This window comes from Dasypus novemcinctus, chromosome 21 (assembly GCF_030445035.2).
Source record: "Dasypus novemcinctus isolate mDasNov1 chromosome 21, mDasNov1.1.hap2, whole genome shotgun sequence".
Taxonomy (NCBI): domain Eukaryota; kingdom Metazoa; phylum Chordata; class Mammalia; order Cingulata; family Dasypodidae; genus Dasypus; species Dasypus novemcinctus.
The window spans coordinates 56,123,411-56,146,632 of record NC_080693.1 but is presented as its reverse complement, the minus strand read 5'-3'; the positions used below and the strand labels follow the sequence as shown (position 1 = coordinate 56,146,632).

At 47.5% G+C, this 23,222-nt stretch overlaps 1 long non-coding RNA gene and 1 other non-coding gene across 5 annotated transcripts; one reads left to right on the top strand and one right to left on the bottom strand.

The window, feature by feature from the left end:
• Positions 1-4,355: 4,355 nt before the first annotated feature.
• Positions 4,356-4,427, top strand: TRNAQ-UUG (transfer RNA glutamine (anticodon UUG)). Its single transcript has one exon. It is a non-coding gene; the product is annotated as a tRNA-Gln (tRNA).
• A 15,425-nt stretch (positions 4,428-19,852) lies between these two features.
• LOC101430764 (uncharacterized) lies at positions 19,853-23,177 on the bottom strand. Of its 4 annotated transcripts, none has more exons than XR_009182443.2 (3): positions 22,587-23,081; positions 21,665-21,876; positions 19,853-19,963 (listed from the first exon to the last, which is right to left on the bottom strand). It is a non-coding gene; the product is annotated as an uncharacterized lncRNA (long non-coding RNA). The 4 variants fall into 4 exon arrangements; XR_009182442.1 differs by lacking the exon at positions 19,853-19,963 and adding an exon at positions 20,466-20,499 and having other exon boundaries at positions 21,644-21,876; positions 22,587-23,177; XR_011646860.1 differs by lacking the exon at positions 19,853-19,963 and adding an exon at positions 20,466-20,487 and having other exon boundaries at positions 21,644-21,876; positions 22,587-23,177.
• Positions 23,178-23,222: the final 45 nt, after the last annotated feature.

Genomic DNA, 23,222 nt, shown 5'->3' with positions numbered 1-23,222 from the left:
TGCATGGCACAGCACTCCTTGCGTGCAGCAGCTCTGCACGTGGGCCAGCTCACCACATGGGTCAGGAGGCCCTGGGTATCCAACCCTGCATCTAAGGCTACGGCCTTATCTAAGGCTGGCCTTTGCTCACCCCTTCCCTCCTCCCTGTAAATGAAGACCCGTGAATTACAACATTCTCATTGAGTATGCAGAAGAAGGATTGGAAATGCATTTTCATTGCTGGCCTGAGTGGAGGTCAGGAGAGGGCATACCAATTGGCTTCTCCTTATCTATTGTCTTCCGCCCAGAGGTGGGGCAGAATTCAGGCTTCCTACAATGAGCAGAAATAGCAGCGCTTCCAATGCTGGAGTAGAGGGGCCACTTTGGTTAATCCAGGCAGTGCCCCAGGTTCTTCTCTCTAGAACAGGAGTTCTTAATCAGGTATCCGTGGACCCCTAAAGGGGTCCTGGAAGTATTTCAGGGGATCCATGAGCTTGAAATGAAAAATATCAACTTATCTTTATTTTCTCTGACTTCTAACTGAAATCTAGCATTTCCTTCACTTACAAATGTATGCAATAAATAAATTTCAATACACCTGACTGGCAAAGGGGTCCGTGGAAGAAAAAAGGTTTAAAATCCCTGCTCAAGGAGGAGTTCCCTTGTCCATTATTCCACATCCACATTGGATGGGCACAGGGCAGGGTGACCTTTCTGAAACCTATGCAGCTACCTGCCCACTTCCTGTTAGTAGTGTCGAAGGCTGGAAATGGCCCCAAGGTTGTTATCAGTCACTGGCAATCCAGTCTCCTTAAAATTTATAGGTTTCCTGACATTTTCAGTCAAATCCAGACATCTTATCTAGACATAGCCTCTGAAACTGGGAAATCAGTTCTCTTAACTTCAGGATTCTATGCCTTGCCCATCCCTTGGCCCTCACTTCAATGACTTCTTCCTTGCAGGAATTCAAAATCGTTGTCTAAGATAGAGGGGGGACCATCTCCAATATGCTCTTTGTCCCCAGGTTTTTCCTCTTTGTGGGTAGAAAATGTATATCCCTCCCATTCCTCTGTGCTTGTAAAGATCCCAGCTCTCCACTGCAAAGGACACAAAAGACAGTAATCATGAAAGAAAAGAAACAGATAAATTTGTCTTTATCAAAATTAAACCTGCTAATCAAAAGACGCTATTAAGCAGATGAAAAAACCAGCCACAGACTGGTTGCAAATATATATATTTGCAATATGTATACTTAGTAAAGGGTTCATATCCAGGATATGTAAAGAAGTCCTATGAATCAGTATAAAAAAGACAATTATTTTAAATGGCCAAAATACTTGAAGAAGCACTTAGGAAAGAAGATACCTAAATGGTCAGTAAGCACATAAAAAAAGATGCACAACATCATTAGCTATCAGGGAAATACACATTAAAACCACAGTGAAAGATCACTGCACACCCATCAGAACAGCTAAAGTTTTAAAAAGACTAATGTATTAGTCAGGCAAAGGGGTGCTAATGCAAAATATCAGAAATCGGTTGGTTTTTATAAAGGGTATTTATTTGGGATAGAAGCTTACAGCCACAAGGCCATAAAGCATAAATTACTTCCCTCACCAAAGTCTGTTGACACGTGTTGGAGGAAGATGGCTGCCAATGTCTGCAAGGGTTCAGGCTTCCTGGGTTCCTCTCTTCCTGGGGCTTGTTTCTCTCTGGGCTCAGCTTCTCTGCTTTCTCCACAAGGCCAGCTGTAGACTTTCAGGTGAATGGCTCATCTCTCTTCCCAGGGCCTCTGCCGTGTCTAATGGAGCCTTCTCTCTACTCCTCTGTGTGCTTACTTCCTAGGCTCCAGCATTAAAACTCCAACTCTCTTCTCTGCCTGTAGTTTTCTCTATGAGACTGCCCAGCAAGGGAGCGGGGACTCAATGAATGATCTACTGATGTAGCCCAGTTGAAGCCCTAACCATAATTTAATCATGTCCAGGTACAGACCAGTTTACAAACATAATCCAACATCTATTTTTGGAATTCATAACTATATCAAACTGCCACAGCTAACAATACACCTATTGGAAAGACGGGGAACAACAAGAACTCTCTCATACACTGCTAGTGGAAGTGTAAAACAGTACAGCCACTTCAGAAAACTAGTAGTTTCTAATAAACTTAAATATACACTTATCCTATGATGCAATAATTACACTCTTCTGTGTATATCTGAGACTGAAAAACGCTTGTATGAGAATGGTCATAGCAGCTTTATTTATATTCGACCCAAACTGGAAACAATACAGGGTGAATCAACTAGAGAGTAGATTAGCAAATTTGTATGTATGTATTTGTATGATCTCTTCATACAATGGATACTACCCAACAATAAAAAGACTGGGCTGCTGATGTAAAAAATAACAAGGATGGATCTCAAAACATGTTGAGCAAAGGAATCCAGACACAAAAGATACCATAAGATATAAGTGAATTCCATATATATGTGAAGTTTAAGAACAGACAAAACTCATTAGCAGTGATGGAAACTGGGATAGTGATTCCAGGAGAGTAAGAATAGGCAATGACTGGAAAAGGGCAGTAGGGAATTTTCTGGGATAATGGAAATGCTTTATTTCTTGATTTAAGTGATGGTCACCAGGTGTACATATTTGCAAAAAACCATTGAATTATCTATTTCACATTTGTGTAATATCTTTTTGTTAAAATTCATTTTAATAGTCTCAATAAAATACCATTAAAAATTGAGATATTTTATATGTACTGTTACAGAACAACCCTCAAGATAATGCTAAGAATTTACTTTTAAATAGTTAAAACAAGATGCAGAAGTGTTTTGATTTTTTTAAAGGGGGGAAAATGCAAAAAAAAGAAAGAAAAGGGGTATGCATATATATGTTTAGTAATAAAGTATCTCTAGAGGAGAGTATCCAAAATTGCATCTGTGCACAGAAAATGATAGTCAAGAAGTTGTATTTATCTGTGTATTTCCTTTTATACCTTTTGAATTTTGTATTATGTTCATATATTACCCATTTAAATATTTTTAAGGCTTTTAAAGAAAAAACAAAAAGGTTTAAGTAAAATGTTGTTAAATGCAAAAGCAGACCATAAAACTATATATACAGCGAGACTATGTAAAAATGCATTTTAAAGACAGAAATGAAATACATGAAATGTTAAAAGTGCTTGTTACTAACAACAAAGTGCTTGTTACTGCATGATGGGAATTGCAGTTATTTTTAGATGTTCTTTCTACTTTCCTGAATTTGCTACATAAATGTTTTGCCTTTATAATCTGAAAAGATGAATAATTATTTTTTAAAAGAAAGGAAAACATTTAAGAAAATAATAAAACGTGACTGCTGCTTTGTCCAAAGATGGTCAGATTTCCCAATCAGGGCTAGAAAGCGAGGAGCAGAGCAGGGGGCTAAAGAGCAGGCTGGTACAAGTTCGAAGGCTCGGAATTGCGGGTTGCACTGCACAAGGAGGTCCCGATGGCTTATGTGGCATCTTTGGGATGTGTAGCAGGTATTGCCTAGCCCGGCTAGTGAGGACATAGCGAGGACACGGTCAAGGCGCCAATCACCCCAGCTAACAGAGCAGCTTCAAAAATGGATAAAGGATGTGCCGGGGCAGGGAGACACGTGTTTGTTGGGCGGTCTCTTCCACAGGTTTGATCGTTGGCTCCCAAACAAGTTGTTGGGGAGGTTGGGGTTACCCCATCACTTTTCGGTTTAGTGGTACAAGTTGTCGAAGGGGGATGTTACCCCACAGGCTTCGCGGGCAAATCTCCTGTTTTATCGTGACCGCGCAAGCCGGATGCGGCGCGCTTCAAAGTTGTGGCGCGCGGGCGCTCCGAACGCGGGTTTGAACCACTGTTCGCCAAGTGGTTCCCTCGCCGCTTAGGCAAAGCGCCCCTTAGAGGGCACGCCATGCCCTGCTTGGGAAATAAATAGACCAGTACGGAGTCCAGGGTAGGGGCGCCGAGTGTCCCGCTCAGGGCTTTGGGGGCTGGAGCAGGCCTTCTCCGGGCCCCTGGCTCGCCGGTCGTTACCGGTCGCGCCTCCCCGGGGGCACCCCGCCAGCCCGCCGCCGTCTCGGCTTCCCGGGACTCTGAGCAGGGCCGCAGCAGGAGACTCAGGAAGAGCGGCGGGGAAAGAGAACACCCACGAAACCAGGACTGCCTGAGACGCGAGAGATGCGGAAGCCCTCGCAGCTCCGCTTCCGCCCGCCAGTGCAACCTCCGACCCAGGTCTCAGTGCCCTGGGCCCAGCGCGAGCGAACCCGGCATCCGCCACCATGTTTGAAACGCAGCTCGGCGTGCCACGTGGCTTGAGAAAGCTGCCGGCCGCTTAGAGAAGCCAGCGGGTCCCATGGTGTAATGGTTAGCACTCTGGACTTTGAATCCAGCGATCCGAGTTCAAATCTCGGTGGGACCTCTCCTGGCCTTTTGGTTCACGTTTTATGTTTTGAGGCCGCTTGCTGGCAGTGATCCCCTCCGGCTGCGCAGTTGCCCCGCGGACCTGCCCGACCGCGGCTTAGGACCCCTCCCTCCTCCCTCAAGACGCCTACATCTAGGGCCGCCCGGTTCGCAGTGCGCATGAGCGAAGAGTCGCGGCGGAAAAATAAGCGTGTAGATAGGAAACTGAATTTGAGTTCACCCTGGAGGGAAACAGCCGAAGAACCCGAAGGATTCCGAGCCTCCAGTTTTGGGCCGTGAACCTATTTAGACCTCGGGTCTAGAAGGCCCACCCTTTGCCGAAAGCTACAGCGAATCCTTCTTCCTATTGGCTAGTGTGCAGAAGGCGGTAAATTACTGCTCTAAAATCGGCAAATGAAATGAAATGGCGGGGCGGAGCCGGGCGGGAAGGCACTCGCGAGGCTCTGATTGGTCAGCTGGACGGCAAGGCTGGGGAGGAGCGGGTGTTGGGTTCTCTGGAGGTCAGTGCCCCTGTGAGCCGGTCACTGTGGTGACAAGTGTTCTGATCTCGGTCGTCTGTGACTCAGGCCATGAGGTTGTCTGTGTCTTTCAGGCAAAAAAAATCCCGTAGTCAGGGTGTCCGTTCTTCAGCCCGTCTCGGCGCTCGTCAGGTCTCTCCGCTGGCCCTTTGTCGCCGTTTCGATGGGGCATTTCTCCCGAGCTGAGAATAGGAACCTCTGAGGGGTTCACCAGGAGGGTTGAGAGTGTTTCTGTTGGCGAATCCGCCTGGATCGGTGTTTAGGGTGCCGACCAGGTGCATGTGATTCGCGAGAATGAGTGTGCCTCTAGGAGAGTGTGGAGATTTGCACGGCGCTCTGTCTTCTTTGGATTAGTATTTGGGTTTTGAGCGGCGTCTGTCCCTCTGGCATAAGTGACGAGGGAGCCTGCTGACGCGTTTATCGTCTCCCTACAGGGTGACTGGCACTGCGCCATATGTTCCCGCCCTGGGAGGATGCCATGGAGACAGGATCCTCCGGCGCTGCTCTACCCATCTTCCCCGAGGCGCCTCCTCCCCGCCTCATCCCACACATGTTAAACCTTGAATGGATCTGTGTGTCTGAGTGTTCCCAGACTCAAAACATGTCTAGACATGAGAAGAAGAAGGTGGGAGGGCTTGCTCTACCAGACATTAAAAAGTTATGATCATTTTTTGGGATGTATATATCTTCAAAGAAATACAATTTACAAAAATGATGGGAGTGGGGGGATGGGGAATGGGTTATATGGGAACCTCTTATGTTTTTTACTGTAACGTTCTTTGTGTTCTATTAACTTCAATTTTTTAAAAGTGTAAAAAAAATAAAAACAAAACAAAATAAATTATGATCAACGATAAACTACGGTTATGCCTTCCACATCGTGGCAGTGAGGGGCGGGGCGCCCCCGCGAGCTGGAAAACCTGCGGAAAACTTTTTGGCCCTCCCTTCGTACCAGAGAAGTCTGGATTTTTTTTCACTGTGGAAGACCGGGAACTTTACCCAGCCCCTCCACTTCCCCAAGTTCTCTGAAAGGGGAAGGTTGATCTTTCTTTTTGACCACCTCTGTGACATCCTGCCCAAGGGTGACTAATTTCACGGATGGATTAACCACTGAGCTCCCCCTCTTCCGCTTACTTAGACTCCTTTCCAAAGTGCGCTTTTGCGGTACCTCCCTCCACTCCCGCCCCAGCGGGCTTTCCTTCCGCCGTCCCGCGCTCGCCACGCCCTTCCCCTCCTCTCCCACTCTGCTTTGTCTTTCTGAAACCGCCCCCCTCCCGGAGCGAGTCCTTTACCCTCGCCCAGACTCTGGGCCTCGCACACCCTCAGCGGAGGGACGTGGCCGGCGCACCCTCCTCCCTCTCGGCTCCTCTCCTCCCGCCGCTCCCGCTCTCCCGCGCGGGCCAGGGTCCCGTTGGCAGGCCCCGCCCGCCCACTGCTTCATTTCATACGCCCACCGGCGATGTGTGGAAACCGCGAAGGGGAAAGCCGCGATGAAGAAGGGATAACTGTATAGGACTTAAGATAGTCTGGTACTGGTACAAGGCTAAACACGCCAATGAACAGAATAGAAAGCCCAGATACAGCCCCGTAATAGTTGCACAACCAAATTTATGATGAAGGTGGCACAACAGAGGAGTGGAGGAAAGGACAACTTATCAAAAAATTATTCTGGGACAATTGGGTGTCTATATGGAAAATTGTGAAATCAGATTCCTCCCTAATTTTATTCTAAACACAGCAATAAATTCCTGAATTATATGCCTGAATGTGAAAGGCAACTCAATAATGCTTTGGGGAGACAACATAGACTATTTAAATGACCTCAGAATAAGAAAAGTATTCTTAAGACGTAAAAAGTTCTAAAAACTTGATATATTTCACCAATTAAAATGATACTCTATGTTCTTTTTATGGAGAGAAAGTGAAAAGATAAGATATGTAATGGGAAAAGATATTTTTAATGCAAAACTGAGCAAAAAAAAACTAAACAAATCGTATCTAGATTGTATAAATTAAAAAAAAGAAAAAACACACAAGAGAATAGGCAAACAACCAAACAAAAAAATAGTAAAAGACTTAAACAGGTGCTTCAGGAAAAAACAAATTCAAAACGACTGATATACATACAAAAAGGCACAAAATTATTAGTCATCAAGAAAATGCAAACTGAAAGCTCAATGATACACCACCACTCACCAGAATGACAATGCCAAAGAGTTATCAAGAATATGGAATAATGTGAACTCTCATATTCTGCTGATATGAGTGCAACTTGGTACAATTACTTTGGAAAACAGTTTGACAATTACGAAGGTTGAAAATACTCGTATCTTATGATCTAACAATTTCATTTTTGTGCATGTGTGCATATGTGCACCTAGAGACATGTAGCAGTTTTTTTTAAGACTTATTTTTGTTTATTTCTCCCCACCCCCTTATTGTTTGTTCATCTTCCTTGTTTCTTTAAGAGGCACTTGGAGCTGATCCCAGGATCTCTGATGTAGGAGGGAGGTGCCTAATTGCTTGAGCCACCTCCACTCCCTGCTTTGTTGTGTCATTATTTTTTTTCCTTCTTGTGTCTTGGCACCAGGATCAGAGCCAGCAACCTCCCATGTGGTAGGCGGGAGCCCAGGCCCCTGAGCCACATCTGCTTCTGTAGAAGAGGTTTTCCACACGTAATCGCCAAAAATTGGAAGGAACTCACATGTCCATCAACAGTACAATGGATAAATAATTTGTGGTATGTCCATACAATGGAATATTATACAGCACAAAAATGAATGAACAGCTATGTAAAAAGAAAACAAAATACTTACTATGGCTAAGAGATTTTAAATGGAGTTGGGAGTTCAGGCCAAAGTAAGAGTAAGTAAGTAAGCAACAATGTTCCTCAAACCCTAAGGACTATGGTGATAAATGTGCAACTCTGTGTTTAAACTGAGAGCTGTTGATTGTACACTTTGGATGGGTTGCATGATGTGTGAATAAAACTACTTAAATAAACAACATAAGGACATCTGAACACCCTAAATAAACCACAAAATAAAGAACTCACGTAAATTAAGCCAAAGGACATTTGGAGCATCCTAAATAGCCACCAACCACAAACATATAATCTTTTTCTTTAAAAACACTTGCCTGAAAGCCCCAAGACAGGACACAATTTGGGTTGCTACCTGAATCTGTGCTCTCGGAATTGCAATTCTAAGACCCCAAATATATGCCTTTGTTGCCTTGCAGTTTAGTTTCTCAGTTGACAGTTACATGCTGTCATGTAAATGACATAAATGGGTGGGGAAAAAAAACTACTGAGCAAAAGAAGGCAGACACAAAATACATAATGTATGATTCCATTTGTATGAAGTTCCGAAACAGACAAAATTAACTGCAGTATATTGTTTAGAGCTGCAAAGATAGATGATAAAACTACCAAGCAAAGGGCTAAGGGAGAGGGTTGTGATTGGAAAGGGGCCAGCGGGGGTCCCCTGGAAGTGCTGGTACTGTCCCTATTTCTTCACCTGGAAAGAGGTTCCATAGATGTTCATTTTGCAGTAATTTGTGGAAATGAGCATTTCGGTTATATGCACTATTCTGAATGTGTGTTGTATTTCTCAGTTAAGATCAAAATGATCTATCTAGAGACTCGGTCACCGATGAGAAATCTGAGATGAAACTTTGTCCAGAGAGGGAGTCAGGATAAAGACCTCCTCTGAGCAGTGGAGCCACATTCAGGGGCGAGCTCGATTCTTAGCATCTCACAAATACATTGTCACTAAGTGGCTGGGTGCACTTGGGCAAGCCATTTAAATTTTCTGAGCCTCATCTGTAAAAGGATGACAGGAATCCTTTTTGCATAGGAGTGTTGGAGGTTTAACAAAGTAGTAAAAGTCCTTTTTTCTTTTCTTTTTTTTTTTTTTTTTTTGAGAAGGAAAAAAGTTTTACTGTCGGCCGGCCAGACTTGGGAGCTTTCGGTTTCAATCCCAAGCCAGTAAAAGTCCTTATCTCCACACCTGATCCATGATAACGGTAATTGCTAGAAAGAAAACCAGAATGGTGAAGACCATCGGAACTCAAATACTTGAGAAAATCATAAATGCTTATATTTGTAAGCCGTCAATTTGTTTAATTGTGCCTTATTTGGGTTGCAATAGAGACAGGATGGGAACTCGCAGGTGGAAGTTACAGGGGCAAATAGGAAGAACTTTCTAACGATCTGAACAGGTTTGAGAAATACTGAGCTTCTGTGCCTGGTAGTGTTCCAGGGAAGGCAGAAAGGTCTCCACCAGTCGGGGGTGCAGGGAGGTTTCTGGAAGTTTGGGCTCCACAGAAGTATCTTGTCTTCCTGCTCTGCTGGAACGTTTAATTCTGCTGTGAATCCTTATTGTGGGCTCAGGACCTTTTTCGTCATTTCTCCAGTGGCTTTCACAGTTTTTTATTTGTTTGCTCGCAAACCCTCAAGAAGAAATATATTTTTACATTACAAACCAGTACACAAACACACCCCTGAAACAAAAGGTTTAAGAAACAATATTTACTACACTTATGAAAGAAGTTGTTGATGTGGGAGGAGCGGGGAGTGTGGGGAGTGGGGTATATGGGAACCTCTTTTATCTTTTAATGTAACATTTTGTGTGATCTATGTATCTTTTTTAAAAAAAGATAAAAATAAACAAATTAAAAAATATATATTTACCCTTACTACTTGTAAAGGCACACTCTGATATTTTCTAAAGTACTTTATTTTTAAAAAGCTGATCACCTGCTAAATTTATTTTGACAACCACTAACGGGTCTCACTCAACCCAGTTGGTAGAATCCGGCCGAGCTCACCGCCACTGCGCCTGTCCCTCCTCTCCTGGCGCCAGCCTCGCTGAGGCCCTCCGGGGCCTTCCACCTTTCCCTCGCCGCCGCACTTTCCATCCCCTTTACCTCAGGGAGAACCTCTCGCTGCGTCTGCGGAGCGGGTTCCAACCTTCAAATTCCGGCGAAGGGAATCCGGGGCGGAGCGCAGAGGGACACTTGCGGAAAGTTAGTCTGCAACGTGTTGTCGCTGACCAGAGTCACCAGCAGAGGGCAGAGTGCTCGCATCCAGGGCCCCGGGGGAGCCTAGTCTGGCCCGCGAGGCCGCTCGCTTCTGCCAGGTCCCAGGATTGTCCGTTCAACCCTTGTTACTTACTCACTTGTACGTGAGATAACGTATGTACAACGCGACACAATGCCTAGCACGTAGTAAGCCTATAAATTCTCGAAGGCAAACAGTCATTTAGCACCCATTTGTTAAGCACCTGCTCCGTTCCAGGCGCCAAAAATACAAAATACAAAAAAACCTTGATCTCTGCCCTCAAGGAGCTTGAAATCTGCACTGACACGTAGAAGATGAAAGTACAGTGTGAAATGAAAGCAATAAATGCAGGAGTGTATGTGGGCACAAAGGTAAGTGAAATCCAATTAGGTAAGGCAAAAAAAAAAAAAAAAAAGATAACGAGACCAAAGTGCAGAAGGGCATGTCAGGGCTACCTTTTGTGTAAAAAGGAGAGAATATTTATGTGTGGTGGCTTGTATATGCATAAAATATCTCAGGAAGGTTATATGAGAAACTGATAATATTAGTTTCTCCAGGAAGGAAATGAGGGAAGAAAGAGACTAAGGGACTTTCACAATATATTCTTTTACATTTCTTGAATTTTGAACCACCTGATTTTTTTTTTTTAAGAGGTACCTGGGATTGAATCTGTCACCTGGTACATGCGAAGCAAGCGCTCAACCACTGAGCTACATGCACTCCCCACCTGATTTTTTTAAATGTATATCTAATCCTAGAGGTCTATAAGAGAAGATTTGAAAGATTGGAGATAATCTTCTCATAGATAGGGTCCAGGGTCTGCTTACAATACCCTGGAGCCTTGGTCCTGGAGCAAGATGGATGCAGATAGGCTGAGGAGACCAAGAGGGAGAGTGATAAGCCCTGGAGGGGTTTATTAAGGTAAGGCTGGGGACCACTCCTGTGGAAGTCTTTGATTGCCCCGATTTAGGCAGGGCCTGGCTGAGAGGAGGTGGACAGAAGGACTTCATGCCCTCTCTAGATTCGATGGGGGGACATAAAGAGGACCTGGGATTTTTCTTCTGGGAGCAATAAAACATTCTAAAATTGACTGAGGTGATGACTGTACAAATCTGTGATGAAACTGAGAGCCACTGAGTGGACTCTTTGGATGGACTGAACGCAGCAGGGGACCGTATAACACAGTGAACACTGTGGTGGATGATGGACTGTGGTTAACAGTACAAATATGAGAACATTATCTCATGAACTGAAACAAGTATATCATACTAATGTGTGGTGTTGATAATAGGGTGGTTTGTGGGACAAATACACAAATTGTAAGATATGGACTATAGTTAGCAGTAATATTTTCATGATATTCTTTCACCATTTATAACAAATATTCCACAACAGTGCAAGGTGTTGGTAGTGGGGCAGTGTATGGGAACACTGTATAGTATGCATGATTGTCTTGTAAACTCACAACTTCTCTGTAGCATAGTTTATGAATTCCAAAAATAGATATTGGATTATGTTTGTAAACTGATCTAGTCCTCTGGGAATATTAGATTGTATTCTCTTCATAGATTTCACTTTTACTCAATTAAACTAGGATTAGGGCTTTGATTGGGCCACGTCAGTAGGATGTTGAGTTCCTGACCCCTTGGTGGGTGGGACTCAGAGAAAACAACAAGGCAGGGGAGTCAGTTGGAGTTTTAATGTTGGAGCCTGGGGAAGTAAATACACAGAGAAGCGGATACATGAGGAAAAAAGAGAAGGCTCCAATAGATACAGCAGAGGGCCTCGGAAGAGAGACGGGCTGTTTACCTTTTAGTCTAGAGCTGGCCTTGTGGAGAGAGCAGAGCAGCTGAGCCCAGAGAGGAATGAACCCCCGGAGAGAGATAAGACTTATCCCAGCCTACAGCTGATATTGGAAGAAGCTGGGACCACAGAGCCTTAAGAGGGCGGGAACCCTGAACGCTTGCAGACATTAGCAGCCATCTTGCTCCAACATGTGGCAACAGACTTAGGTGAGGGAAGTAATTTATACTTCATAGCCTTGTAAAGGCAATCTTCTAACCCTCAAATAAATACCCTTTATAAAAGCTAACAGAGTCCTGGTATTTTGCATCAGAACCTGCTTGTTTGACTAATACATTCTCTAATTTAAAAAAATAGATATTGTGGTAACATATATATAACATAAATTTTCCTGTTTTAACTATTTTAAGTGTATACCTCAGTGCTGTTAATTATATTCACAATGTTGTGTTACCATCACCACCATCCATTAACAAAATTGTTTCATTGCTTGAGCAATATTTCCCCATTCCCTCTTCCTCCTGGCCCCCGATAACCTCGAACCTACTTTCTGTCTCCATAAATTTGCTTATTCTTAATATTTCATATAAATGGAATCACACAGTATTTGTCCCTTTGTGCCTGGCTTACTTCACTCAGTAAAATGGTTTCAAAGTCCATGTATAAGACCTCCCTTTTTGTGGCTGTATAATATTCCATTGCACAGATATACCACATTTTGTTTATCCATTTATCTATTGGTGGAGGCTTGGGTTATTTTCACCTTTTGGCTATTGTGAATAATGCTGCGATGAAAGTTGATGTACAGGTGTCTGTTTGGGTCTCTGTCTTCCATTCTTTTGTGAACCACCTAATATTTTTTTTGTCTTTATTTTTTTAATATGACATTCAAAAAACATGAGGTCCCCATATACTCCCCACCTCCCTCAGCCCACTCCTCCCCCAATAATAACAATCTCCTCCATCATCATGAGACATTCATTGCACTTGGTGAATACATCTCTGAGCACCGCTGCACCTCATGGTCAATGGTCCACATCATAGCCCACACTCTCCCACAGTCCACCCAGTGGGCCATGGGAGGACATATAATGTCTGGTAACTGTCCCTGCAGCACCACCCAGGACAACTCCAACCCCCGAAAATGCCCCCACATCTCATTCAGTCACAAAGGAAAGTCAGGAACTTGGGGAGTTCAGAGAAAACTCATTAGAAGTGATGCTTAAACTGAGTTTTGATTCATTGTGCAAATTAGGGGGGAAAAGAAGAGGCAGCATGATCAGGGGGTGAGACAGCATGACACACTCCAGGAGTTGAAAGAAGCCCCAGGTGACTGGAGCACAGGACACAGGTGGGCAAGCAGTGGGGAGAGCTGAGGCCCAGGTGGGAAAGAGCCTTGGTGCTAAACCCACGAGCTGACTTTGGCTTAAGGAGTGGGGAGTCCTGAGGCCTGGAGGGCGGCGAGCGGGGGCTGGGCAGGAGGGTGACTCCTGGGAGGCAGTGGCAGTCTTCAGGGTGAAAGGGGATGAGTCTTTAAGGGAGTGGTCTGGGAGCAAAAAGATTCCCAGGTGACTGTGAATACAGAGAGTTTTAGAAGATAGAAGCCTCAGGAAACTGCATCTGATTAGATGGGATAAGGATGCCAGGGAAGAGGCAGGTCTTTGGGCTTTGTTTCCTCAAATTGCTCAGGTTTCTGCCTCCTCGGCCCTGAGGCATGGCCCTGCGTCACCCGCCTTCACCCATTTCTGTGGTCTAGTAGAGAACAAACCATTCAGGGTACGGGGGCGTAAGAGAAGCTAGAGTCGCCTCCCTTAAGGTCAGAAATGGTGAAAGGAAGCAGGGAACAGAATCACTTTGTGCTTATTTTGAACCCCACTTTAAACTCTCCTCCACCAGGCTGGGGTGTCTGTCTCCCATCAGGACCAGCTACATACTTTGCAGAGCCCAGTGCAAAAATGCGGGGCCCCTGTAAACTGCACAGGTTCTATGCCCAGACCTGTCCCCAGGCCTCAAGCTCAGGCAGGGAAGTGTGGGAGTGCCTCTGGCTAACTTCCCTAGGGCCCTGAGATCATGGTAGGGTAATCATCCTCTGCCCAGGGTACCAAGATGCCAGGCAGATAAGACCCCACCCCCACCCCACTCCCTGCAGGCTGCTGGGGCCAGAGACCCAGAAAGCAGGAGAGGAGGGCGGGGCGGGCTGCCGAACCAGTAGGAAGAGCTGAAGGCTGCTGCCCGCCCTGGAGCTGAGCCCCACATTAGCCAGTAGACCCGTCCCCCTTTCCCCTCCCTGCCTCCCAAGGCCTAGAATCCCACCCTGGCAGTATCTGAGGAGTGTGGAGTGTGGAAGGAAAGTGATAGCGAGTTTGAAATATTCAATTCACGATCACTTGACTAGGGAATCAAGAGCTTTCTCTTCCTCTCCCTCCCTTTTCCTGGCTTGGCCTCATTTACTCCTCACGATCATAATTTCAGTAACCCGGCCTCTGCCTGGCCTCCTCGCACGGCTCTGACCCTCCCTCTTGGTCTCCACAGTCGTTCTCTCCCCAACCCCGAGTTGCTGGTGCGGTTCCTCCCTTCCTCCCTTCCTCGCTCTCCGCAGACCCCTCTCGAGCAGTCTCATCCATTCTCACAGTGTCAGCTCCCACCTCTCAGTGATTCTCACAGGGAAGGAGAAGCCTGGGGCAGTCATGCTAGAATCACCCATTCGCCAGTCATCTAAGGAAGACACTTGGAGGTGAAGCAGGCTAGTAAGATGTGGAATCAATAGATGGATCTGGAACCTGGCAGAGAGTCCACGTGGATATCAATAACCCCAAGATTCTGCCACTCAGAAGAAGACTTCCTCTGGAAGCCAGGAGAAGCCCCCGATATTCCCCAAAGACTTTATCATTGGGCCCTCCTGGGAGATTGATGGGGGAAATAAGCAATCAAAGTGGTCAGCAGCTGCAACTCCCCCCCTGCCATCAGCAGAGGGGTAGGATAATTAGCAGTTTAAAAAGCGGCACCTGGACCTGCGTTGGCGCTTGTGCACTCTCTCACCTGTGGACCTGTGCCTGCCCTCAGCACACCCCTCTAGCTGTTTTTCCTCTGCCATGTGACCACGCAAGTAAATCTGGGGATTTAAAACCTATAATGAGAAATTGTAGCCTGTAAATTAGCCCTCTCTATCACTTTTCAGCCCCTTCCTTTCTACCTGGGATCCCTGATCTATTATTTTCTCCCATTTCTCTTCCCTCCCTACCTAAATAAATTACTGGCCTAACTCACCTGATGTGCTCTTGAAATTCGTTTCTGCAGCCTAAGTCAAGAAATGAAATAAAATCTGGTAACAGTCGTCCTTGATAGTTTCCTCTCCATCATTCCACCATTCAGTCAGTGTCTAAGACTGGGAATTTTACTTCCCAGTTATCTCTCCACTTCTTCACCTCTTCTCCCTTCACACTCCACTTCCCAATTCAGGTCCTAATTTCATCAGGGTACCTGGTTCACAGTGAATCCCCCTTTCTGGAAACTGGCCCTGAAAGTCAGTGAAAAGTGATTCCTTCCACTCTGATTCTTGGGACATAAAAAAAAAGCAAATTTGAATGTCTACAGCAGGTGGACCCCCAGAATGATGGATTAACCTGGTAAAGCCCCCAGCCATGGTGCCAGCTAGGAGGCACTGCTTTGCAAAGAGGAGGCTTTATCAGAACACCCGTGGGATGTGGTCTGAGCAGAACCAGTCACCACCACCACATGTGTGCTTTTCTTTCCTAGCTAGAAAACTCAAGGATCCATGGGGCAGAAGTGGGGATGGATGGCTTATGATTCCACCAACTACCCATTCTCAGCATAATTCCTTCCCATCTTCTCAGCTTGCTAATGTGAAGGTGGGGGTACCCAAGAGAGGGATGCTGCCTCCAGGGCACAAAATCGTAATTCTTCTGAAGTAGAAGCTGAGATTGCCACTCAACCTTAGAAGCTCCTTATGGCACTAGGAAAAGAAAACAGACAGAAAAGGGGGTCAGAGTATTGGACCTTGTGACCAGCTTTGAGGCTCAGTGGGTCCTGTGATCATTACCCCCTTAGGGTGACCAGAAGGGGTGTGGAGGGGAGCCAAGAGGAGACCTGGGACCCCATGCCCTGAGTAAAGGTAAGCTGAAGAAGCTGCTGCCCCATGCAGACGCCCCCCAAGGCTTCAAACCCCACTGAAATAAAGGTGAGCGCCTCCTTCCTGGACCAAAGAACCCCCACCAGAGAGACTCCACCTGAAGGTAGAAGGACAAGGGCCAGGGAGGTAGAAGAAGGAACCACAAGACCTTCAGCCCTGTGACTGTAGCCCCCATCTGCTTCTTTCTAACTGCTGGAGGCATACGGAATATTTACTCTACCCAATTTTAAAAAAGCTTATTTAAATGTTTTTTCTTTCTCTTTCTTCTTTTCCTTCTCTTGAGTAGGGTATGGAAGAGTGGTTGAATCTATTCTAGTGAGGCAGGCTAGATTAGGAATCAATAGATGGATCTGGAACCTGGCAGAAAAACCACTGCCATTAAACCCACGTGGCCACGAATACCCCACAAGATGGCTGCTGGAAGACCCTTGTGAGAAACTCCATTGATTTCCTCCAGAAGCCAGGAGAAGCCCTGGATATTCTCCAGGAGCCTTATCATTGGGCCCTCCTCGGGGATTGATGGGTAGGATAACCAATCAAAACAGCAAACAACTGGGACTCCTCTCCCAACATTAGCAAAGGGATGGAGTAATTAATGGTTTACAAAGCAAGCGTGAAATCAAAACTCCCTGTTCTTGCCTTCTTCCCTGCTGCCAGGATCAGCACACAAGTAAACCTGGGCATTTTGTAATCTGTAATGGTGAATTGTAGTCTGTTAATCAGCCCTCTTTATTCCTTTTTTTTTTTTAAAGATTTATTTTTATTTATTTCTCTCCCCTTCCCCCCACCCCATCTGCTCTGTGTGCCCATTCGCTGTGTGCTCTTCGCTTGTATTCTTGTCAGGTGGCAGTGGGAAACTGTGTCTCTTTTTGTTGCATCATCTTGCTGCGTCAGCTTTCTGTGTGTGCAGCACCACTCCTGGGCAGGCTACTCTTTTTTTCATGTGGGGTGGCTCTCCTTATGGGGCACACTCCTTGCGTGTGGGGCACCCCTGTGGGCACGGCACTCCTTGTGCACAGCAGCACTGCGCATGGGCCAGATCACTACATGGACCAGGAGGCCCTGGGTATCGAACCCTGGACCTCCTATATGGTAGGTATCAGGCTCAGGTATATGGCTCTATCAGTTGAGCCACATTCACTTCCCCCTTTTTATTCCTTTTCAGCCCCTTTCCTCTCTACCTGGGACCCATGATCTGTTATTTTCTCCCATTTCTCTTCCCTCTCTTCCTTGAATTACTGGCCTAACTAAACTGGCTTGCACTTAAAATTCATTTTTTGTAGTTTAGCCAAGAACCTAGAGAAAATCCGGCAACACTGGGTTGCAGAATGAGATGGGGTCAAGACAGACCTGAGAAAGGAACAGAAAACCCCCTGGAGACCCTGGATTCCCCCCAGCCAGCCTGATGGCCTCAGCCCCAAGAGACGGACATGCCTTTGGCCGTCACCTGCTGGGGGTGAGGGGGAGGGTGGGCTGGGTAAGTTTGTAGCTGTATGTAGGATTACTGTATTATGTTAAAGTTGTTTTCAGATTTGCTTTCAATCCTATCTAGTAAATCCCCCAAGGCAGAAACTTGGAGGTCATGACTGAGAAATGTCTGTCGCTTGCTCCTCATTCACTGAGTTGTCAAGATCAGAAAACTTTAATTCCCAAAGAAATCTTTTTTTTCATTTATTTCTCCCCTCCCCCACCCCAGTTGTCTGTTCTCTCTGTCCATTCACTGTGTGTTCTTCTGTGTTCACTTCTATTCTTGTTAGTGGCATGGGAATCTGTGTCTCTTTTTGTTGTGTCATCTTGCTGCATCAGCTCTCTGTGTGTGCAGCGCCATTCCTGGGCAGGTTGACTTTCTTTTGCGCTGGGCAACTCTCCTTATGGGGCACACTCCTTGCACTTGGGGCTTCTCTATGCGGGGGACACCCCTGCATGGCAGGGCACTCCTTGTGTGCATCAGCACAGCATGTGGGCCAGCTCCACATGGGTCAGGAGGCCCTGGGTTTGAACCGTGGACCTCCCATGTGGTAGATGGACACTCTATCCATTGAGCCAAGTCCACTTCCCTCCAGAGAAATCTTCAACCCCACTCCCCCAGCTTTATCACCTCTCCCTGATCTAGCAAACACTCCCTCATCTGTTTCCCTGCCTCCATTCTTTCCCCTTTAAGTCTTCTAAAATTTCCTTCTAAACGCCAACAATACCCACTCACTCCCTGACTTAAAACCCTTCCATGGATTATACTAAAAGCCATTGATTATACACTAAAATAATTTTAAAATTTAAAAAAACTTTGGTGGATAAGGTTGTTTAATACAGTAAACAAGACCCCTCTGATGCCTCCAACTCTCTAGCTGCTATCCTAAGAATCTAGACCTCCCTCTTTATATTCCAACAATTCCAAACTGACTGGTGTTTCCTTTCAAACTAGCTTTCTTGTCTTCTCATATCTATGCCTCTGCTTATGTTGCTCCTTCTACTAGAAGTACTACCCATCTACCCGTGCCCTACTTAGTTACGACTCAGCTCTGGCACCATCCCTTCCTAGAAGCCGTCCTGTCCTTCTTCCCAGGACACAGCCCATCCCCTGAGCTGGGTTAGGTAGCCCCTTATGGACTTCCATCAGTCTTTTGTCTGTGTGTCCTTTAGGCAGGACCCCTTGCCCACTAGACCAGGACTCAGTCTCATCCAGCATTCTACTCCCAGCCCTTAACAGGACCCATCCTCCCTTCTGCTAGAAGGATCCACTGAAAATGCAAATCTAAGTCTGTCCCTCCAGGGCCTAAATACCTCCATTGGCTTCCTATTGCCCTGAGGTTGAAGAAGGAAGTCCTGAGCTGAACTTACAACAAGGTCCTTCCAGACTTGACCCCATCTCCCTCTTTAGCCTCACCTTTCATTCCTCCCTTCCCACCCCTCCCCACCAGCATGCCACAGACCACCTTGACCTTGTTCATTGCCCTGAATGGACCATGTTCGCAGTCAATTCCAGACTTTGCACTTGCGTTTGCCTCCATCTGGAGCACTCTTCCTTCCTTCCCTTCCCCAATTTGGCCCTCTTCAAATATCAACTTAAAAGTCACTTCCTCCAAGAAGCTCTCCCTGACCTCCTCCTCACTGAGCTGGGATAGCTGCTATCTGCTGTGTGTCCCCACGCTACCCTTGACTTTCCTATAGTAGCATTTACTGACTTAGTTGTAAATTGTTTGTTTCATGCCTCCTTGGCCAAATTCCATGAAAATAGGAACCATGTTAATCATTCTTCTTTCCCTAGTGCCCAGGATGTAACAAGCACTCATGAATAATTAAAAAATCATGAAATCGTCAAATCAAGACTTTACGAACTCTTTTTGTCATCAGGCCATCTGGGAGGATCTAAATGACTAGGAGGAGACCCACAGGTTAGGGCATGAGATTGGCATAAAGACCCCACCCCCAACTTTAGCCCCCAAACTACTCTGGGGAAACACATTTTCACAGGAGGAGAGTGGAGGGAAAAGACAGAAGGACTCCACGGAGGAGGAAACACGCCCTCGGGACTGCCCTCGGGGGTCTCGGGGCATTGCACTCCTCAGACCCTCCCCCCACATGGAGCCAGCTGCTAAGGCGGCTAAGCTCTCCTCAGAGTGTTTCCAAGTCAGGTCAGCAGTGACCCAGGAGGTGAGGAGATCAAGGGAGAAGAGAGTTGAAAGGGACTAGGGAATAGATTCACAATGCAGTCAGCCAGGTATCTTGACTCATTCCCTGACTCATTCGGAGGCTTCTGAGGAGAGAGGGGGAAGGGGGAGATGCGCTGGCTCCTGGGGTTTGTCCTGGATGCCCGGTTCTGGGTGAGGAGGGGGCTGAGGAGGGACAGGCATCCAGGATGAGGGGCGCTGGGGCCATCAGCTTATCGTGCAGGTGCCTTTCTCCTTGAAGGGATTCTCGTTCTCAGGGATGCCTTTGAGAAGAGGGTCATTTCCTGCTTGGGCCTCCACGTAATCCTTGATTTCCTTTCCCATCTTGGACACCTGTGAGGAAAGAAAATATGGTAACAGCCCTTGTTTGTTTCTCAGGATCCATGGCATGGTCAGACCCAAGAAAACAGGCTCCTGGGGCAGGGTGGGGATAGAGGCCAGAGAGGAGAAAGACAGGGGGGCAGGCGAGAGTGAGAGGGGTGTGAGTTCCTCGACTTGAACCATAAAGACTAATTCTTGCCTTTGTGGGAGATTTTGGCCAGTTCTCTCGGGTGCCCCGAGAAGGGTTTCACCTCCATGTGGTCAAACCCTTGCTTCTTCTTCAGCCCACCCCCAGGCTCCTCCTGCTCCTTCTACGCTCTGGGGAGGTCCCCCATCCTGTGTTCCATCACTTGCTCCTTCGTGCTGCAGCTCCCATCAGGAACAGGAAGGAATGGAGAAGCAGAGTCAGGCTGGGGACGAGGAGGCTCACCGGAGCTCTGGGGTTCCTCACTTCCTTCTTCAGCTGTTCCACCTCCATCTTCAACTGCTCTTTCTCACTGAGGTCCTGAGCCATCCTGTCCTGGAGAGTCTGGGTCCTGGAAAGGATTCTGTAGCCAAGTTTACCAATCCCCCAACCTCCCCAGCTCCTTGCTCTGCCCGTTCCACACCCCACCTTCTTCCCTCTTTCCTGCCATATCCTTCAGTTCAGGCCCCTCATCGCTCAACATATATTCACTGCATCCTCCAGGCCTCCTGAGTTTAGGCTCAGGAGGAGAGGAAGCTACCAGGCTTGGGAAGGAGGCACAGTCTTTGCCCTTGGATAAGGACCTGTCTAAGGAGGAAACAGGCATCCTGAACATGGAGACAGAAAAAAAAGGGAGTTTCTTTCAGTGAAGGAGATTCAGAAGGCAGTGTTATTGTCCTATATAGTGACTCCGGCTAGAAGTTTTTTTTTTTGGTCCCCAGATGCTGGCAGGGAAGAATGTACCCTAGTGGTTGGAGTCTGCCAGGTTTCTGCTCTGATCCCAGCTCTGCCACTTCCTCACTGGATGGCTTGGCAAGTCACCCATCCTCCCTGAGTCTTAGTTTCCCCATCTGCAACACGGGTGTAATAATAGTATCACCTTATACTATTATCATGAGTTTTAAGAAAATAATGCATATAAATAGTTAAATTCGGGAAGCTGATTTTGCTCAACTGATAGAGCGTCCGTCTACCACATGGGAGGTCCAGGGTTCAAACCCAGAGCCTCCTGACCTGTGTGGTGAGCTGGCCCACATGCAGTGCTAATGTGTGCAAGGAGTGCCGTGCCATGCAGGGGTGTCCCCCGCGTAGGGGAGCCCCACGTGCAAGGAGTGCACCCGTAAGGAGAGCCGCCCTGCATGATAAAAGTGCAGCCTGCCCAGGAGTGGCACCACACACACGGAGAGCTGATGCAGCAAAATGATGCAATGAGAAAAAGACACAGATTCCTGGTGCTGCTGACAAGAATCCAAGTGAACATAGAAGAACTCACAGCAAATAGACACAGAGAGCAGACAACGGGGGCAGAGGGCAGGAGAGAAAAATAAATAAAAATAAAATTTAAAATTAAAAAAATAGTTAAATCCATTAGCACATAATGAACATAATACAGATATTATCATGGCCAGTTTCACTACTGGTGTTACTATGGTCTCAGGGTTATCAGGAAGGTCTGCCTGTGGTTGCAAAACTAGATGCCAGCCCAGAGCAGCCGCAGCCCTTCTCACCTGCCAAGAAGGCGCACTCACTTTGAGTCACTCGTTCTGGACGCAGACAAGATGGCCTTGAGCCTCCCAGCTCCTCATCAGCTGAAAATCTTCAGCTAAAGCAGATGGTCTGGAAGCCAGAATCTCTGATGCCTAAGCTGATCCTGCGCTGGAGGCGCTAAGCCCGGCCGCCGCCCCGAGCCTCTGAGCCCTGGCTGCCGAGAAGCAGAGACGACGTTCTCTCCACTGGGCAGCTAGGAAACAGCAGCCACTTTCAGTCTCTCTGCCTCTAGCCCACCTTCTTATCACTCTGCTTCCTGCAGCGGCTCCCACTCCCTTCAGTGACCTCCCCCCAGTCGAGCCCCCAGTGACCCCTAATTTCCATCCTCCAGGCCTGCATGCCCTCTGATCCCCGGCCCTTCCCTCCGCCCCCTGAGCTTGTTCTGAAGCTGTTTAGCCCAATGACACAAGTCCTAAACCAGTTCCTTACTTCCTTCATCCAAGAAGACTTTGTGGCCCTCTAAAATTTCTCCATACAAGGTTCTGGCTCAATGAAAATACACTCCTTGCCTGTGATGCGTGTGCCGGTCAGCACTCGGGCGCTGGCTGCCTCTAAAGCCTGTGCCCATGCTTCTTGGCCCCCAGGCCTCCCCCTGAACCCCAAGTGTGGGTCTCCCTTCTAGGCTGGCCCTGAGCACGGGGCTCACATCCTGGTCTTTCCCTCGGTCTTGTCCCAGGAGCAGCCAAGGTCTAGGCCGTTTGGCAGGCGCTGAGCTCCTGCTCTGGCTGGCTGCAGTCCAATGACAAGGGGTCCTCTCGAGGGGCAGATGCCCTCGGGGGTCATGTGGCCAGTGGGGGGTCCTCTTATTCCCCTGCCTCTAGAGTGACATACTGGGCGGCGGGGGAAGCCCAAGGCCCTTCCTGCATTCCAACTGCCCTATTTCAGGACCCAGGTCCTACTCACAGCTGTGAAGTCTGAGCACCTGAGCTAGGGCAGGACGCAAGTCTAGTCCCTCTTCCCTGTGGAGGCACGAAGCAGAGCCCACGTCTCCTGAGGCCGGCGCAGTGCTCGGTCCACTGCCGCTTCCTAAAACCGACAAAGCTAGTCTGGAATTTAGTATATGTATATGTGCTGCCCAAGCGAGCCCTGGAATTTGAACCTGGTGCGTTTCCAACTCCAGCCCTTCCTGTTGTCTACTCTGAGTCCCTCACGCTGCACTGGGTCAGTTTCATCTTGTCGTGCCTTGGTCAGGCACAGAGCACGCAGAGCAGCTTTCTTTTTGTCGTGGTCTGAGTGCCTCTGGCTGTGCCCTTCCTGGGGTCCAGCCCTGGTGGCCCTGGCTGCGGCATCGGCCGCGTCCCAGCGGAGCTGCACCTCCACCACACCGCCCCTTCTCCCCAGCACGCCCCGCTCCACATCCTATCCACCCTCCACTCCCCATCCCTCGGTGACTCATCCCGGAGCTTCCCAAGGAAGCCCCCACCCTCTGCCCTTTCCTCCCCCTTCCACGAGTGGAAAACCCATCCCCACCTCCCCTGGCGGGCCAGCCCCCTTCCTCCCCAGGCTCCGACTCCACCTCCCCTCCCTCTGCCCAGTTTC